Below are 20,598 nucleotides of genomic sequence, written 5' to 3' on the forward strand. Positions count from 1 at the left end.
AACTAGGCAGGTTGACCTTGATGAAGTCATTTAGCTTCTCTGGAGGACTGGCCAATTTCTTAGATCCCAAGTGAGCTTGGGAATTCTACAATGCTGTGAAAATACATTACATGTTCTCTGACCCTGTATATTTTGTAATTTTGTTTTACCCACACATTCAAAGGCTGTATTTCACAGCTGTTCATTCTGTTTTAGTCAATTATGTAGATTAGCCCACCCCAGACATGCAAACACAGGCCTCTCCCCTAGGAGTCCCACTTAATATTCTCTCCTGATTGAAGGTCTCCCACAGCATTTTTCTTCTGTCCTATGCTTTTGATTTATCTCCACAGAGGCCTTCTGCTTAAATTATAATCTCCAACACTCATGCATAATTGCTTTTAAAAGTTCTTTACAAGTCCTCCTGTAGAGTCACATGGGCTACTATGCTCAACTTTGTAATCACCAAAAAAAGTAAGATTGCTAGCAATCATGCTCCCATTTGATAAATCGTGCCTTTCAGACTGGAGCTATTTGTACTCAGCTGCAGCTGTTGGCTTTCTGTGACTCCTTGCTCTTTTGGAATCTTATTCTCTGTAAAGACACCCTGCACAATAAAGGAAACACATGTTTCTGCTACAAATTCAAGGATTACAATGAAAGACATTTCCTTAAGTAACATGCCTATGGAATCCAAACATCAGTATCTCAAAAAATCTCATTCTCTAAGCATATAAATCCTAATCAACCAAAATGTTGATCCAGACATACCCATCTGTAGTCAGTCCCATGTTTATCAAGACCCTCCATATTACATTCCTGGTGGTCTTATCCACAAACCCTTTGCTTATCTCATAAATGAGAATATCCATTCTTCTTTCTAGATTAAACCTTAAAGGGATTCTGACCCTGAGGGGAAAAAAAAAAATCTTTTTTTTTTTTTCGACTTACAACCTAACAACTGAAATCTGGTTTCAGATCACTATAAGAGATTTAATTATACAAGAGCCATTTATCAATAGGAAAGATATATAGCTGGGACTCTAATTATTTCAACAATGATTTCTTTTTAGTTTGTTTTCACAATTTAAAACAGTGTTTAGATACGCCAGATACTTACTGTTGCATTCAATATTTAAAATAGTTTCTTTTTATTTATGATGCATTAGAAACAGACCATTTCAGAATAAGTTCACCAGTTTTATTCCAGTCCTTTAATTTTTTTTTTTTTTAAACAAAATGAGAAGCTCACAGCTGCTGACTTATAGCTGGTCAGTGACTGACTGAGGTTATAACCTCAGATGGGTCTGCTGTCACTTTTCCCACATCCAGTCCTGTATAATTTTAAACCATAAACCACACATGCTAGAGGTCTTCATTTCTCCAGCTCCACCCTCCACCCTTAACCCCCAGACTAGACTGCATGGACTTCGTAACTTCTCTGACTTCAGGTTGGATTTGGCCAATGGGGAGCAGACCAGGAGTCTGAGGAGGGGGAAAGTGAGAGTCTGGGAACTGTACTCTAGACCCCATCCCCAGGAACTTGTGAACAGAGCCCTTGACCATTTCCTCCTCTCGCTCTTGAAGTCTAGGATGCTAGGGAACAGATGGCAACCTGCTGATCCAGTCTCTGGGGGCGGGGGGCGGGAGGGGGAGCAGTTCCTTCTCTTTATAAATTGACTCCTTCTCTTTGTAAATCACTCTTTTATTACAAATCATCTCAAATTATCCCATTTTCACTAAGGCATCTGTTTCCTGTTGCACCCCGACTGATATTACAGAAATGTATTTAAAATCTGAAGTTTCTCTAGCTAGGCTGTCAGAAGCATATTCCATTCCTGGGTTCTTTTATCTTAGGATTTTAGGGATGTGGGGATGAAGTTTTCCTTGTATTTAACATGAACTGCCTCCTTCCTATGATTCCAGTCTCGGTTCACTGGAGCCCACCCAAAAAGCACTATCTGTCCATGTAAGGCAAAGCAACCCTTCCTCCCCTACCACTTGTCACTGTCTCATTTAATTTTATCTTCTTCATAATACTTATCCTAGGATTACCCTGGAAGTCCGGTTAGACTGGACTTCTAATTGTGCTTCCAATGCAGTGAACTCAGGTTCAATCCCTGGTCAGAGAACTAAGATCCCACTCATTGTGCTGTGCAGCCATTTTTTTTTTTTTTTTTAAATAAAATAACAAGGAGAAAATACTTTAAAAAGCACTCATCATTAACTGAAATTAGTCTGTGTGTACATTGGCTTATTCATTACTCTCTGCCTCCCTAGTAGACTCAGAGTCTATGTTAAGCTGGGTTTTCACAAAGCAGATCCTGAAGGATGCTCACTAGGGATCACCATCTGTGAAAGCGAGAAGCAGCAGGACCGGACAAAGGAAAATGCTGACGCAGGATGCGGCCGAGCAACATGGAAGTTCTGACGAGAGTACTGCCATCAGAGTCACTCACACGAGACTGAAATGACCTTCAAACCACCTCCCTCTTCCACCATCACTAGACACACACACACCTTCCGTGAACAGCTGGCATCTGCTGGTTGAGAAAAAGATACACTTGATTAAAAGGTCAGTGGGAAACATGTTCTGAGGTTGATCCAGCCTCCAACATGCCCTCACACACATTTTCCCTGCAGGACATGGTTGTAACTGTGATCACCTAAACCAGTAAGTAAAAGAGATTTTACTGTTATTGCTGCTGCTGTTATTTTTCAAACACAAAAAATAAATTACTCAAAGCAGCCTCCTGTCACATACCAGCAACTCAGCTTGCACTTATGACTCCAACAAAAGCTACCAACAATGCCATCTCAGACTTATCTGCCACTCATCTCTAATGGCAAAAGATTTCCATCTCAGTGGCATGTTTGCTATTTAAGTCTTTTACATAAAACAGGTACCAAATATGCAGGAGAATGTTTCACACCATTAGAAGCCATACATTTGTGTTAAAAACTTATACAGTGCTTCATGTTAATTATATTTCAATGGAAGTGGAAGAAAAGAATTAAAAGTAAATAAAAAGCATGATATGAAGTATAAAAAGATGAGAAAACACAAATTAAACCTGAGGATTATTACCTATCTAATCAGCAAAAAAATTAAAGAAATGGTAATATTCAGTACTACACATTTTGCAGGGAAACGGACCCTTTCACACATGCTACCAGTAGAATTAGAAATCAGAACACTTTCTGGATGACAGACTTTCTGTAGCAGAGAAGAGTGGCCAGCATGGTGTTCATAGATCTTGTGTAAGTTTCGAATACACAGGGGCACAGAGGTCAAGAACAGAGGCCTTGGCAGCGACGAGTGGCGCGGGGCTCATATCTCGGCACTGCCTCTTGCTGTGTGACCTTGAACCAACATATAAAGAGGAGCTGCTATAATACAAAAGGTCTTTTTGAATGCTGGACAATTATTTCTTCAGAATTCTAAGGAGGCATGACCCTGAGCATCCCACAAAAAACCAGAAGGCTTTCTTCTGACTTGAAAAAATCATCCTGATTCTTCAGAAGCTTTTAGCCACATAGGATGAAGTTTTGAAGTGGGGGTAGAGGGTGCCTGTGGATAAGATCAACTAAAAGGTGAAATCCAGAGAGCCCCTTATAACTGAAGATTGCTGCTGCTGCTGAAGACTAGTTAAAACAAAAAGTTTAGAATTTAAGATGGAAAAAAAAATGTCTTTAAAAAGTTGTCCCCAAACATATCTTGTGATGCAGGGTGGTTAAAGAAAACAAGAGGAAAAGAAAAAAAAAATTGTCTTGTACCCAAAAGATAACACACTGAACAAGAAGACTGTGTGTTCATGCTCAGTCATGTCCAACTCTTTGCAACCCCATGGACTGTAGCCCGCCAGGCTCCTCTGTCCATGGGATTCTCCAGGCAAGAATACTGGAGTGGGTTGCCATTCCCTTCTGCAAAGGATCTTCCCAATCCGGGGATTGAACTCAGGTCTCTTGAGTCTCCTACAGTGGCAGGCAGATTCTTTACCATTGCACCACCTGGGCAGCCCAAATAAAAAGATTAACTGACTAAATAGAGAACTGGAGCAGAGTGAAGTAAATCATCAAAAAAATAAATAAATAAATAAACCCTCTCTCATCAAAAAAATAAATAAGTAAATAAACCCTGGGGCTCGTTTTAAAGAAAGCTCTTGGAGAAACAGAAAAGGCTCACACAAAAAGGGCATAAACACTTATGTTGAAAATGACAGACAATTCATAATACAGGTCACTAAATATTATTAGGTGTATGTGTTAGTTGCACAGTGATGTTCGACTCTGTGACCCCATGGACTGTAGCCCTGTCAGGCTCCTTTGTACATAGACTTCTCCAGGCAATCTTCCAGACCCAGGGAATCTAACCCAGGTCTCCTGCATTGCAGGCAAATTCTTTACCATTTGAGCCACCAGGGAGGGCCAAATTATTATTATAGCACAGTACAAAAGGTAAGAATGAAGACAAGCACATCCAATTCCTGGATGAAAAATGAAAACTGAAAACAGAAGACATCAGAAAAGGTATCAGAAAAGGAAAAGGTGTGTAACACCATTTTTTTTTTTCTTTTTTTTTTTTTTTAAAAATATGGAACGCTTCACGAATTTGCGTGTCATCCTTGCGCAGGGGCCATGCTAATCTTCTCTGTATCGTTCCAATTTTAGTATATGTGCTGCCGAAGCGAGCACGTAACACCATTTTTATACGGATAATTTCATTTCCTCCAAGCTGGGAAATGGGGACAGGGTTGGAAGAATGAGAAGATGGACAACCAAGTTAAAGAATGGTTGTTCTGTCAGTATTTCCCGCAGCTAGCCTGGTCTGTCTCTCTGTCAGTTTCTCTCTCTAGAAAAAAAAAAAAGAAAAAAAAACGGCAAACTAGCTTCATAATTCAGTAAAATGTTACTCAGTATTAAACCCTGAAAATTAATTGTTTAACAAATAGATGAGTGAGCTCTGCTGTTTCACCTGAAGAAGAAAGCAGACTGATGGATGTAATAAGAGCCTCTATTTTTACAGAGGGCTCAAGGGAGCAATGATGGGCTGTTCGCATGGTCCAAGCAGGAAGCTAGGTCATAAATTCTAACATGAAGGACATGGAGGATTTAGGTTAAATAGAAAGATGACTTGGCTGATAGTGAAGGCTATAAAATCATGAAACAGCTCCCTGGGTGAATGGTAGATAGCCCTTTCTGGAAATGATGTGTAAAGAAGAGGCTCATCTGTCAGGGTGACGGAGAGGGGCCCAACCACAACATTAGGATGGTTTAGGTGACAAGTCTGTACTTTCTGGTTCACCAAAGCAGCCTCTATCTTTAATTTCCAGCAACTAAAACAAATGCCTAAATCCCCTGCAGCCTGAGCCTACCTCTGATAATTTGGCTTGTAATGGATTTTAGCTTAATAAAACAGACAATAATGTGAAGAGTTGCTAAATGTAATTAAATAACTGAAGAGGTGTAATATAGCCTATAAACATTAAAGTATTTTCAACGCATGCTTAATGACATCCAGGGCCAGGTAAAGATGTATTTCTGTCAGGTAATTACTAACAATTATTTAGGACTGTTCTCGGAGCACTAGGATGCAACATTAAATGTTGGTTATCATCTTCATGCTCAGTGTTCACATTAGTTAAGCATTTGTGGTGGTGTAACACCATAATGTCACTAATGAGTAATTATTTCTAGAGCAATTATTTTTTAAGTGATTAAGATGCGTTGTATAACTGTGACACAACCGACTTCATATTTGCTTTCTCAATAGCTTCCTTGTCTTCCCTACCAGTTCCCTTCCCCAAAGCATATTAGACTGTCTTTTTCTCACAGGAAAAAAATAGATAATAATTACCAAATGCATACCGTCCCTGAGAGAAATACAATGCAACAAGCTAATGTCTGCTAATTCTTAAGCTACCATTAGGGAGCTGAGGAGAGTATCAGGATATTGCATTGGATAATATAGACATTCAAAAACCTAAAATTTGCAAGTTTATCATCACTTTGTCAATGAGACTGAACTGTAATATATCTGAATGCCAATAAAGGTGCTGACCAATATTAGTTTATCCACAATGAGAGCTTACATTCTGCATGGTGCTTACTAACCCCTGCAGAAGATACTTAATAAAAGTATTAAGATATAGTCTTTGGCCTTAAGAACCTTAAAATCAAAGACAAGACACAAGATAAACTGATATAGAAAGGTATTATTTGGGACCCCTGATAGCTCAGACAGTAAAGAATCTGCCTGCAATGAAGGAGACACGGGTTTGATTCCCCGGGTTGGGAAGATACCCTGGAGAAGGGAATGGCTACCCACTCCAGTATTCTTGCCTGGAGAATTCCGTGGACAGAGGAGCCTGTGGAGGATAATACCTTTGTCAACCTGGAACACAACTCCAGCAAGTAAGAAATCTCTTTAAGCCTTAATACTATTAATAGCATAACCACAATATGAGCAACTACCACTTAGAATGGATATAAGGACTTAAACAATATACAAAAATTGATTATCATGGACTAAGCATTCTTACAAACTTTAGCTCTAAATAAGCACATAGTTTTATTTATTTTTTTATATTTATTATTATTAGTCATATGTATTAAGCATGAATAATGTGTGTTACAAGATCTCCGATAAGGGAGATAACTAGAAGCTGAAGTAGTCATTGTGGAGGAATGAGTTACCAGCTAGGTGATGGAGGATGGGCAAGACTTTGCTAGATCGAATGTAGGGAGGGTTTTCCACTCAGCAGAGAACAAGAGCACATGCCCAGAGCCAGGGCAGAAGGGTCAAATGGCCAGTGCAACTTGAGTGGTAAGAAAACTTAAGATTTATACAGGGTGAAGGCTCGATAAAGGCAAACAGCAACTGACCTTAAGTTTCAGGCCAACTAATTTATATTTTATCTATTGAGAACTGCAGAGCACGATATGACACTATGAAATAAAGTGCTAATATTATAATTTACTGAAATCTGATTGATGAGACACAAACTCAGATGCCCAGAGTGTCAGGTTTATGGCATCTGTGCTATGAGGAGTAGGCTCTACATAAGAAAACAAGAAATGGTGAGAATCGGGGTCAAAAAAAAAAAAAGAATACCCTGTCCACACAAGGTATCAATGTCTCAACTTCAGCTGATCATTGCCATGTGGGAAATAGGGCTCAGCTGAGGTTTCTGGCATTTAGAAATGGAAACACACATTTTAAAACGAAATGTTCTTAATTTTTAAAAGTACAATGTTGTCAAATAAAATGCTTGTCTGAATTGGTATGTCCTGAGGGCAGATGGAAGGCAGCCCTTGATGTTATGTGATTTTACAAATGAGGAAAGCAAGTTTCTGAGACATGCAGTGATTCACTGTAATTGACACAGATAGTGAGTTGCAGGTAGTTTTAGGGTCTTAACCAACGGAAACTTTATCCAAGATTAAAGTAGAACTCACTGGAGGTTAAGGCTTCATTCCTTATGGAACAGGGTAAGCACATGCCCAGAGACAGGACAATTGTGAGGTTTCAGTGCAACCTTCCTTACACTAATAGAGGTCTTTACATTTTAGATCATTTTTCATTACAACCTCAACTGAAACAAACTAGCAGATGAACATGTGAGCTTCCCTGAGAGCTCAGTTGGTAAAGAATCCACCTGCAATGTAGGAGACTCCACTTCGATTTCTGGGTTGGGAAGATCCCCTGGAGAAGGGAAAGGCTACCTACTCCAGTATTCCGGCCTAAAGAATTCTGCAGACTGTCTAGTCCATGGGGTCACAAAGAGTTGGACAGGACTGAGTGACTTTCATTTTCACTTTCAGCAGATCAACACAAGTCAAAATAAAATAAACAAGTATGAGTGTGCATTCTCTTTTCTTGATATCCGTGCAGTAGAGAGGAAAGAAGATGTCCTGGGGAGTCACTCAGCCATCCAGACCTCGGTGCACTCACCAGTGTCCACCATTTCCTAGCTATGCCACTTGAGGAGGTCAGTTTGCTTGCCTTTAAAATGCAAATAATGATGCCCAGCGTACAGAGTTGCAGGATGATAATATAGAACTGCATAACTTGATGACACGTTATCACACTCCAGCAAGAGGGATAATGTCTTGAAACTTGATTTTAAACACTATTTAAGAGAGTAAAAAAAAAAATGATTTAATGATTAGAAACAGATGCTTTGACATGAGCATTTATGGTCAACTTCCCTGGGAAGTATAAGTTAAAACTCTGGTAACAGCCAAATAAATTGCTAACAAACTAGCCTACTATTCACATAATATAGGTGAGCAAAAATTTCAGACCATGGTAAAGAAGAAATAAGAAAGGATAAGTTAGACACGGTATTAAGATTAATTGCATTCATGCTGCATTACAGGATAGAAGAATTGTGAGTTAAAATCAGTTTTAACAGTTTGAGGAAATGAGTTACTGAAAATTTTCCAGAAAGTTAATGAGTTGGAGAAATAAGCACGATTTGTAACAGAACAGGAGAGTTCTCTTGAATTTACAACTGTGACACCAAAAGACACAAATTTAACATTCTTGGAAAAGAAGTGGGATAATACATGGAGCCAGTCTTAGATTCACATTTGGACCTGGTATTTCAGCTCTGGGACCCTGTGGATGTTATTAATTCTTCTCTCAGTTTCCTTTTCTGTAACATGTGGATAAAAAGGTGTGTTTTATAGCAGTGCTGATGAAAAATTAAACAAAACGATGTATTGTCCATAAGGAATTTAGTGCAATCACTTGCAAATCCTGAGTGTTCAGTATATGATACCTGCTCCTACCATCACTGTTACAATCTATTGTAGTATACGATACCTGCTCTTACCGTCACTATCACAATCTAAGACTCAATGAGGTCAGGAGGAAAACAGTGAAATATTTTTTAATGACATAAAAGGAAAAAAGAGAGTGATTAAAAATACAACTGCAAAAATATTGCAATCAATTTTTTGTACACATGGATGGTATGACAACTTTTTATATCAAAAGTAATATAATTTATGCCATCTAGAACAGCAAATTCACATTTATACTTTCCTTTTGCACAAGACTCTTGAGAGTCCCTGGGATTGCAAGGAATCAAACAGTCAAACCTAAAGGAAATCAACCATGAACATTCATTGGAAGGACTGATGCTGAAGCTGAAGTTCCAATACTCTGGCTACCTGATGAAAAGAGCCGACTCACTGGCAAAGACCCTGACGTTGGGAAAGACTGAAGGCAAAAGGAGAAGGGTGTGGCAGAGAATGAGATGGTTAGATAGTATCACCAACTCAATGGGCATGATTTAAGCAAATTCTGGGAGAAAGCAGATGGCAAAGGAGCCTGGTGTGCTGCAGTTCACCAGGTCAAAAAGAGTCAGACATGACTTAGTGACTAAATAACAACAACAATAAAAAAACAACACTATTCTGTATAACGCAGATAACTAGTGAGAAACTACTGCATATCACAGGGAACTCTACTCAATATCCTGTGGTGACCTAAATGGGAAGGAAATCTAAAAAAGAGGGGATATAGATATATCTATAACTAATTCAATTTGCTGTGCATTAGACACTACACAACAGTGTAAAGAAACTATACTTCAATAAAAACTTTAAAAAATTAAAAAGGAATATTACAGTGTACTCTGTTTTGCATCTGGCTTTCTGAGTTCAACATTACTCTGAGATTTACGTCTATACTTTACGGGGATGCTGTTGCTGCTGCTGCTAAGTCGGTTCAGTTGTGTCCAACTCTGTGTGACCCCATAGACGGCAGCCCACCAGGCTCCCCCGTCCCTGGGATTCTCCAGGCAAGAACACTGGAGTGGGTTGCCATTTCCTTCTCCAATGCATGAAAGTGAAAGTGAAGTCGCTCAGTCATGTCCGAAAAGCAAAATCATCTGACATTATGTGCCAAGGGCTCTACCATGATGCGTTCACAGGGACTCAGGGTACACTTTTCTAAGCATGTGGGGTAATTAGAAAGCAAAATGCAAACAAGAATCTGGAAAATAAGAAACATATTTATTAAACAAGTATTATGTGTTAAGTTCTTTAGGGAAAAAATATCAAATGTTTCTTCATCCATGGATATATATTAAGAAAAGAGTGAAATATAACACCCAAGGGGTTGAAGGAAAGATTAACTTTACTAATTTGCATGGAATTTCCAGTAATTCATTGACAAATATCACCTTTGGACACAAAGAAACAGCAAGAATTAGGCTCACTATTATTTTTCCTAATTGCCCTCGTCAAACCAATTTCTGATTATTTACCAACTAAACATTTTTTGACTGCATTGAAATTGCTCCTAGAAATATTATGTCCTATCAGAAGAACTGTGTAGTTTCTCTGCCAATATTCAAATACTGAAAAAGTATAAAACAATAATTTATCTTTCTATATGCTTAAGTAAAAGTATCATTGATATGTCAGTCCTTTATGAAAAAGGTTCTATTTCTTAGAAAAGGTTATAGATTTCTTTAAAACATATGTCAAATCTCTGTTCAAACACTTGACATTTATTTATTTTGATGAAAATATTACTGAACTGTCACAACCATCTCATCCTGTAAATTTAAGTTGGCATATGATATTTCATAAGAAAGAGTTCCAATGTAAGAATTTACTAAATGTTAGGGAAGGCATTGTAAATCTAGGCAGGAAGTATACCCAGATTTCCTCTGGAACTGAGAAAAGCTTAATATTATACTGTAAGAATGATATATATTGATGTATTATTTTATCAACTGATACTCTGTAACAAATATTTCAGAAGATTTTTCAGTGCAATGATAAATGCTCTTTGTAGTCAAGTCCTAAAAATGCAAATATTCTAAATTATTTTATGAGTCATAAAATGGATGAGTAAATGCACATTTGATATGGCTCTCCCCTGATTAAAATTCTTAACGGCACCCTTTTCTCCAAAGAGAAAATGCAAACTCCTGAATATTACCAACAAGGACCCTTCTTTCCTCTTCAACTCATATCTCACCTGTCATAGTTCACTTTCTCACAATTCATGCTCCAGTCATTCTGAAATCATTTAACTGACCTTTCTTCCTTTACTTTTTCCTCTACTTGTTGTTCCCTCTACGTGTCATCCCCATCCCTCTGTTCTCCATCATCGTCACCTGATGAACTGTGAGTGTTCCTTAAGGTCTCATTTTACCTATTACTGCCCCTATCAACTTCACTCCCAACGCACACACACACACAAGCCAATTGTTTTTACACTTCATCATCTGATAGAAACTAAGTGTCTCAGGCAGCTATGCATCATGAAGGTAGATGAGATATCATAACCACTTTACCACTGAGTCTGGAAGGCAGCAGTGGCCCAGTGAAACCAGATGACTTTGCAGGAAGGATTAGAAGTCAGGTTATTAGCTCATCAAGTTCAAAGCAGTGCAGGGTCCTCTTCATACTGCCTCTCTGGTCTGATCAACAAAAATGTCCCATTCCCTAACTGGATCACAGAACAGTTTACTATTATTATTACAGTGCATAGTTACAGAGATGCTGTGCATTAAGAAACTCAAAATGTTCATACACTTTATAGCAAGCCCAGTTAGTGGTTCAGTGGTAAAGAATCTGCCTGCTAATGTAGGAGACACAAGCAACAAGGGTTCGATCCCTGGATCTGAAAGATCCCCTGGAGGAGGAAATGGCAACCCACTCCAGTATTCTTGCCTGGAGAATCCCAGGGACAGGAAAGCCTGGAGGGCTAGAGTGTATGAGATCACAAAGAGTTGGACATGGCTTAGCATAGTACAGCAGCAGTTACTCCTAAAGAATATTTCTCTTTTCTTAAAAATAGTACTTTACCTTCCTTATGAAAAGGACACAACATTATTTTGGAAAATCTACAAATCAGGGGAGGTATTATTTTTTCTCTTGTCAAAATTTTTAATTAGAGGATAATTCCTTTGCAATATCGTGATGGTTGCTCCTATGCATCAACATGAGTCATCCACAGGTACACACGTGTCCCCTGCCTGTTATACCTCCCCCCCACCTCCCTCCCCGTGCCACCCCTCTAGGTTGTCACAGAGCACCAGCTTTGAGTTCCCTGAGTCATAGAGCAGATTCCCACTGGCTATCTGTTTTACCTATGGTAATGTATATGTTTCAATGCTATTCTCTCAAATCATCCCCGCTCTTCAGGACAGAATGTTAATCATAGGAGTGCACGATCAAATCTAAATACAGAAAATTATAATTAAAAAATGGAAAATCAACATAAAACATGTTAATGGGAACATTAAGATAGCAAAAAGCTGAAGCCCCCCAAATATTCCAAAGTAGATGGCTGAAATTATATAGCATTACTCACAAATGTGACAGATTATGAAGTCATAATGTTGAAAAATGAAGGAATATTTGATGTATAATATTAAGTGACCTGGAGAAGGTAATGTCAATCTACTCCAGTATTGTTGCCTGGAAAATCCCATGACAGAAGAGCCTGGGGGGCTACAGTCCCTGGGGTCGCAAAGCGATGAACATTATTTAGAGATTAAACAATATTAAGTAAATGAAGCAAACTACAAAATGGACATACATCATCTACAATTTTCTGTGAAAAAATATTCAGAGAATACAGAAGGACACTCTGCCTAAATTATTAATGATGTGTATCTTTGAAGGAATTTTCTTTTTTAACATTTGACATTTCATTCTTTACTTTTCAAATTTTCTGAGACTAACATGTATTATTTAAATATTCAGAAAACAAACTTTTACTCTTATTAACAAAAAGGAAGGGAAGAAAGTGGGGGAGGGAGAGAGATGATACTTTCTGAATAATCTGTAGATGATGGTGGGTAGAGAGCTCAATTTTTTAAACTTCCAGTGCCTTATTTTACAGATACATGACTTCACAATATTACCAACAATTATTCTGCAAATTTGATCATTCTCAATGGCCTATAAATATAGCTGATATGGAACCGTGATGTTCTAAACAAAATAATCTATGAGCAAAATTTCTTACCTGTAAGATATGTGGCTTCAATTGAAATTTCTGTATTTTTTTTTCCTGTAATGTAGGAGCTATAGCTAAGGAAACAAATCTTTCACACTTATGTAGCTTCAAAATGAAGACTAATTTTTTTTTGTCAATGATAATGTCATGTTTTTATAGAAAGGGAAAAAAAAACAATACAGAGTAATTTTAGGGGTCAAATAGCCTTGGCTCAATATTCAGCTCCACAAGTACCAGATCTATGATTTCAGGCACATTATTTAACTTTTCTGAACTCCATCCATTCTCCTCTTGTATAAAAACATCTACCTCTTGGAGTGAAGTAAGTCAGAAAGAGAAAAACACCAATACAGTGTATTAACACATATATATGGAATTTAGAGAGATGGTAACTATGACCCTATATGCAACACAGCAAAGAGACACAGATATAAAGAACAGACTTTAGGACTCTGTGGGAGAAGGCGAGGGTGGGATGATTTGAGAGAAGAGCATTGAGACGTGTATTACCATATGTGAAATAGATGAGTGGTCCAAGTTCGATGCATGAAACAGGCCACTCAAAGCCGGTGCACTGGGGCAACCCAGAGGGGTGGGGTGGGGAGGGAAGTGGTGGGGGGTTGGGGACGGGGGAATGCATGTACACCCGTGACTGATTCACGTCAATGTATGGCAAAACCACCACAACATTGTAAAGCTTCCAGTTAAAATAAACTAATTAATTAAAAAACAAAACATGTAAAGTATTTTGTATAATACACCTGACACAAAATAATAAAAACTTAATAATTGCAAATTAAATTATTAAGTAAGCAAAAGTGTGAATAGAAAAACTAAACATAAAAATAAATAAAATACCATGAGCAAAACTAGATGATTTGTATTTACAATGCTTCATCCAATCTTGTGCAGAATTTTCTACCACCAAAACACGGAGACAGCCCTTTTGGTGGCTTGTGGCCATATGGAAAGCTTAATGGAAACTAAATCTTGCTATTTGGCATGGAGAATTTGAACCGACAGAATCAGAGCTCTCCTCCCATCAGAACAGGCAGAGAGAAGGTGTACGCCTATGTGCAACGCTGAGCAAGCTGCCTGCAGAACACACCACTGTTGTGGGCACCTTTGGATTCCAAGGGTGGCTGTCACTTGGTGACACTATCAGAGTCTAATCACAAAGAATTCCCAGTCACTGACACTCACCTGTTCACCCTGCCACTGCATTCCCTTTCTATCTCTCTCTCTTTTTTAAATTTTTTTTTATTTTGGAGTCCCCCTCTAGCCCTGTGACATGTTTTGCCATCTGTTCATGCAGATGGTGCCATCCAGAGAAGTCAAAAAGTTTGGTGTCCCCAAATCCCTCTTGATTCAGTTGGTTATCTTTATCACAGAGCAATAGGGAAAACAAATGAGAAACTGGAAAACACATTTCAAAGCGCTGAACAGTCACGGCTCATATAAGGAATATACTGATGTTCCGTATCTGTTTGAAGTGAATGCTGTCTACATAGGTAAGCCCTTACCCTCCACATTCTCCTGAACAAAATTATGTCTACAACAGCTGATCATACCTAGAATACAGTCAAACAATCCTGACCTTCTCCCCACTATTCACCAGGTCAGCAACTATAGTAAACAATCTATTTTAAACGTGGCTCTGTGTATAACTTACAGTCTTTTTTATCCATGCTTATAGGAACTGAAAACTTGCAAGAACAAAATAGCTTTTTTGAAATTAAGGAAGGCTGTCACTGAACAACTGTAGATTAGCTTTGTTGTTGTTTAGTCGCTCAGTCGTGTCTGACTCTTTCTGACCCTATGGACTGTAGCCCACTAGGCTCCTTTCTCCATGAAATATCCTTGGCAATAATACTAGAGTGGGTTGCCATTTTCTTCTCCAGGGGGATCTTCTTGATCCAGGGATCGAACCCACATCTCCTGCATTGGCAGGCGGATTCTTCACCACTGAGCCACCAAGGAAGCCAATTTGGTTTCATACAATTTAAAAATATTATACAAGATGAAACTGAGCCAAAAATTCCACTTATGACGGGGGAAAAATAAACCCAGGAGCATGAGGATCAACAGAAAAGCATGAGGATCAAAATCACAAAGAAAAGTAACAGAGGAATAGAGCCTCTTCTTTGTCTTAAGATGTCTATGACTTTTACAATAAAATAAACTAAAACTAAAACCTATCTACTGACACAAATTTAGTCTCCTAGGTGATTTCAGAATAGAGTTTCCCTAAACTGGAATGTTTGATAATCCATATTATTTGAGATTTTATCTCTCAGTAGGAAACTTTATATTATACTGAGGATTTAGAAGTTCATTTTTACTCTGGGTTGATTTCTCCCTCTCTTCTTTCCATGTATAACCCTGCCCAGACCCAGTCAGCCATGCAGTGAATACAGATATTTTCCTCCTTGTGAGTTACTCCGTCTACAATCAAACAGAGACTAGACCCATGGTTTGTCTTATTCCTTTATCAGGAGGTGATGATGAACTGTGCGGAGATGGAGTAACTTAATAAGGCTCCATGAATTAACCCCTAGTGAATAACATTAGTATAGCAATGAAATGGGCTTCCCAGGTGGTGCTAGGGGTAAGGAACCTGCCTGCTAAGGAGGAGACATAAGAGACATGGGTTCGATCCCTGGGTTGGGAAGATCCCCTGGAGGAGGGCATGGCAACCCACTCCAGTATTCTTGCCTGGAGAATCCCATGGACAGAGGAGTCCGGCAGGTTACAGTCCAAAGGGTCGCACAGAGTCAGACACAACTTGAAGCAGCTTGGCACAGCAATGAAATACACAATTCATTCAAATACTAAAAAAGCTACGAAGAAAGAGTCACTTGGAGTGAGGATAGTGTTTCTCATCATCAAAGCTTTTACATGGGCATAAGGGTGATGGTTCCATCTCTTGTACCTTACTTCTCAAAAGAAAAAATCAACCCATGACACCAGAAAAATAGGCTAAAATATTTAGGGTTTGGGGAAATATTGTTTTGAACATACCTATGTGCTTTGATTCCCTACAGAGTAAACAACCTTCATTCCCCCCACTGCCTGCCTGTCTCCTATCACACAAACACAGAAAATACATGTGTGTGCCCGTGTGCATGCACACGTGCATAGGTGTGCACAGACTCACACACAAATACACATATTCTGAAGTTCACACAAGATAGTGCAAGTAATATAGATATTACCTACATCAAGCAAAGAATCTGAAATCTCTGCTCTACAATCAATCAGAATCCATACACATTTTTATTCATAAAATATTGGATTACCATGAACAGACTTTCCCCCTTGAACTCAGTGGTAATGAATTTTCTGAGACATGTGCCTAAAAGGAGCTATCTGTCATTAGAAGTGCTTTCTCATTGATCCATTCTGTGGTAGAAGGTTAATGTGGGTCACCTAAATCCCACTTTGATACAATTCTCTCCACCTTCACCTCTCTGTATATCTTCCAAAATATCACACTGATTGCAAATGACAAGGTAATTTAATAAAACACCAGGTGCCAATGGAAATTTCTACACAGTCAACTCATAGTTGTATTTAAGTCACGATTTGGGAAGCTGAATTCATGACAATTGCTGATCCTGTTTTGTTTTCAAAATGTCTTCTTATCAGCTGTTGAACTGGCATCACCTCAAGCTCCATCTCACTGATAACACAATTCTTCTTGCTAAGAGAAAAGAACATGGTGTCTACTGGGTAGGGCAGTCAGATTTTTTTCACTTCATCCAAACATAATGATCTTTGATAATTAGGTATCACATGCTATTGGTTTTATTTTATGCTTCTCCTTCTAACTTAGCTCAGTATGCAAATCCACTGTTTAATTACATCAGACATGATTTTGCATGAAGGCCTGTATAGAGACAGAATAATAAATCAATTTGAGATAAACACTGAAGACACCACAGATCCCATTCAACTGATAAACTGAGTCAGGCAGTTGGATTGATAACATAGAAAATACTGTGAAGAAATCGCAATAATTCATTTACACACACACATTTATTTATATATATTCCACAATTTTTTTTTCAGTGACTTGTGAGACAGGCACTGATCAAGATGCTGGGACACAGTCAGGAATAAAAAAGAGGTCCCTGTTCTCATGGAGTTTATATATTCATGGAGTGAGGCCAACAAAAGTAGTAAATAAATAAATAATGCATTTAGTTATAAAAGAACATAAAATGTAGTAATGTAAGAGAAGAAACAAAGTTCAAAGTACTGAGTTCTTTAGTAGTGTTACTAAAACTTTCCTCCTGGGAGCACATGAGTTTGTTCAGCACCTTAAGACCAATTTGCTCCGTCCTTTGCAACAGCAACTTGGCATTCCTCAGATCACTACCGTCAGTCTTCATAAATAACATCTCAGCTGAGGTGTCACCTCCTTAAGCAGCACTCGCTCTCTCTCTTCTAACTACTTTTTATCAGATCTTTCATTCTGTTTAGTTTTCTTCATAACAACTTGCTATCATAACAACTTCTTCATCACAACTTGCTATCTTCATATTTATCACTAAATATATTTTTTGATGGTAGCTTATGTTTTCTTCCCTAAGAACAAGCTTCTAGAGGTAGAGTCTATGTTTGGCTTATTCACTCCTGCTCCTCCAACCCCCACCTAGTACAACAAGAGATGTTCATTCAGTAGTTGTCTGGATAGATAAATGGGTAAATGAATTAAGCGTTCAGCAATTCACTTCACTACAATGGCTTTGTTTCATTAAATATAAATTAGAACTGCTAGTATTTTCTCAAGCTTTCTTTTGGAACACTACACATTCTAATATTAGGTAGTAAAAATGTATAATTGCCTTATGAAAATTCTGAGTATGTTACGTCTTCTCCACTACCTCCCAGCCATGCACTGGGTCATTTCTCTGCATTAAACCTGTTACAGCACTAAAGGCATGGACTTTGAAGTAAAATATGCTTGAATTCTATTCCTAGCTTTGATGCTTATATAGTTGTACTGCTTTGAACAAGTTACTAAATTTGTCTAAGGCTCAGTTTCTTCTTCTTAAAAATGGTAAAATATCAGTATCTACCTTTTGATGAAGGCAAAAGAGGAGAGTGAAAAAACTGGCTGAAAACTCAACATTCAGAAAACTAAGATCACAGCATCTGGTCCCATCAGTTCAAGGCAAATAGATAGCGAAACAATGGAAACAGTGACAGCCTTTATTTTCTTGGGCTCCAAAATCACTGCAGATGGTGACTGCAGCCATGAAATTAAAAGACGTTTGCTCCTTGGAAGAAAAGCTATGACAAACCTAGATAGTATATTAAAAAGCATAGACATTACTTTGCCGACAAAGGTCTGTCTAGTCAAAGCTATGGTTTTCCCAGGAGTCATGTATGGATGTGAGAAAAGTGAAAGTAAAAGTTGCTTAGTTGTGTCCGGCTCTTTGCAACCCTATGGACTATACAGTCCATGGAATTCCCCAGGGCAGAATACTGAAGTGGGTAGCCCTTCCCTTCTCCAGGGGATCTTCCCAACCCAGGGATCGAACCAGGTCTCTCATGACAACTGGACCATAACAAAGCTGAGTGCCAAAGAATGGATACTTCTTTGGAAGTATGGAGAAGACTCTTGAGAGTCCCTTGGACTGTAAGGAGATCAAACCAGTCAATCCCAAAGGAAATCAGTCCTGAATATTCAATGGGAAGATTGAGGCTGAAGCTCTAATACTTTGGCCACCTGATGCAAAGAACTGACTCATTGGAAAAGACCCTGTTAATGGGAAAGATTGAAGGCAGGAGGAGAAAAGGACAACAGAGGATGAGATGGTTGGATGGCATCACTGACTCAATGGACAGGAGTTTGAGGAAGCTCTGGGAGATGATGAAGGACAGGGGGTCACAAAGGGTTGGACATGACTGACTGACTGAACAACAACCAGACTGAATTATTTGAGGATTAGAAGATACAATGTATGCACAGTACATGATATATAGGATACACCCAACTAATTTTGACTACTATGATTATCTTGGTAACTATAATAAACTGCAACAAAAGTTGGACATCTACTGTGTGCCAGCTATTTTATATAAATGATATTATTTAATTTTGCCCACATTTCTATAAGTTAAATGATATTATAGTTTTCAATTTAAAGTTGTTACATAACGTTTTCATTTTTATTTATTTATTTATTTTTATTAGTTGGAGGCTAATTAGTTTACAATATTGTAGTGGTTTTTGTCATACATTGACATGAATCAGCCATGGATTTACATGCATTCCCCATCCCGATCCCCCCTCCTACCCCTCTCCACCCGATTCCTCTGGGTCTTCCCAGGGCACCAGGCCCGAGCACTTGTCTCATGCATCCCACCTGGGCTGGTGATCTGTTTCACCATAGGTTTAAAAGCCATAAAACCTGTAAAAACAAACTCTAGGACTTGACTTGGACCAGCCATTCTATTCTACCTCTTCCTTCTCTTGATTACATTTTCCCACGAAGATCCATATTTTGAGTCTCAAGTTTTGAATGTCTCGTTTGTCTCTATGTATCCCCAGCACCTAGTACATTGTTGTTACATAATAAGGATTTACTACCACCATTCCCTCTTGCCAAATATCATCCCACACAAATCAGGACAGGAAAGAGCAGAGGAAGCGAAATTTAGATACACAGAGCAAATGTAATAACAGCAACTAATCTTTACAATTTAATACATGCCAAGCACTTGATGAAATTCTTTACAAGTATTTGTCCAGTTAATCCTCTCAGTGATTCTACAAGGTAGTTACTACAAAGGTGGCTCAGTAGTAGAGAATCTGCCTGCCACCGCAGGAGACCTGGGTTCAATTCTTGGGTCGGGAAGATCCCCTGAAGAATGAAATGGCAACCCACTCCAGTATTCTTCCTGGGAAATCCCACGGACAGAGGAGCCTGGCGGGCTACAGTCCATGCGGTTGTGAAGAGTCGGACTCGACTTAGCGGCTATACAGCAACAGCCAACAGCAGGGATGAGAAAGCCCTCGATTCCTCACAGGGAGCTGAGGCTCGGAAAGATGGAGCACAGTCCGTCAGTGATAGAAGGCGGCCTTGCAGCGAGGCTGTCAGATTCCAAAACCATGCTCCAAACATGCCAGATGAAGCTAGATTTGCTCTTTATCATGGTCTTTTCAGTACTTTTCCTTAGTTGTCAGTATGCTACCGTCGCTAAAATATAAAGTCCTAAGTATTTTCTCTATTATTTTTACTGGGAGCAACACAACATGGAATTCGAATTTTCCTCCAAGGATTCATGACCATTCAGCATTTTGTCACTTTTTAGTCTGTCCATAAGATTACAGATAATGAGCTACTTCTCAGAAGTAAAGTAGCTTGAACATTTCATAATATGGTGACTGTGATTTGAGTCATTAACCTATTACAGTGATTTGGCTTGCTTTATTTGTGATCTCAAGAATAGAGAGAGAGAAATGTGCTAGAAATCCTCCCTTACCACCCATTTAGCAAATCAAGTAAACTTTTGCCAAAAGTCCTTTAACCTAAGAAATCTGGAGGTGATTTGTAGAGACTGGATAATGTTTTATCTCCCATTTTTTTCAACCCATGGAGAATAAGGCTGAT

General features: G+C 38.6%; 1 protein-coding gene and 1 non-coding gene across 5 annotated transcripts in view; both read right to left on the reverse strand.

Annotated features, from left to right (window-relative positions):
• GABRB2 (gamma-aminobutyric acid type A receptor subunit beta2) overlaps nt 1-20,598 on the reverse strand; it is a 273,763-nt gene that overhangs the window by 137,122 nt on the left and 116,043 nt on the right. The window lies entirely within an intron of this gene.
• LOC122701216 lies at nt 4,568-4,674 on the reverse strand. Its single transcript, XR_006343037.1, has one exon. It is a non-coding gene; the product is annotated as a U6 spliceosomal RNA (small nuclear RNA).

Source organism: Cervus elaphus, chromosome 9 (genome assembly GCF_910594005.1).
Source record: "Cervus elaphus chromosome 9, mCerEla1.1, whole genome shotgun sequence".
Taxonomy (NCBI): domain Eukaryota; kingdom Metazoa; phylum Chordata; class Mammalia; order Artiodactyla; family Cervidae; genus Cervus; species Cervus elaphus.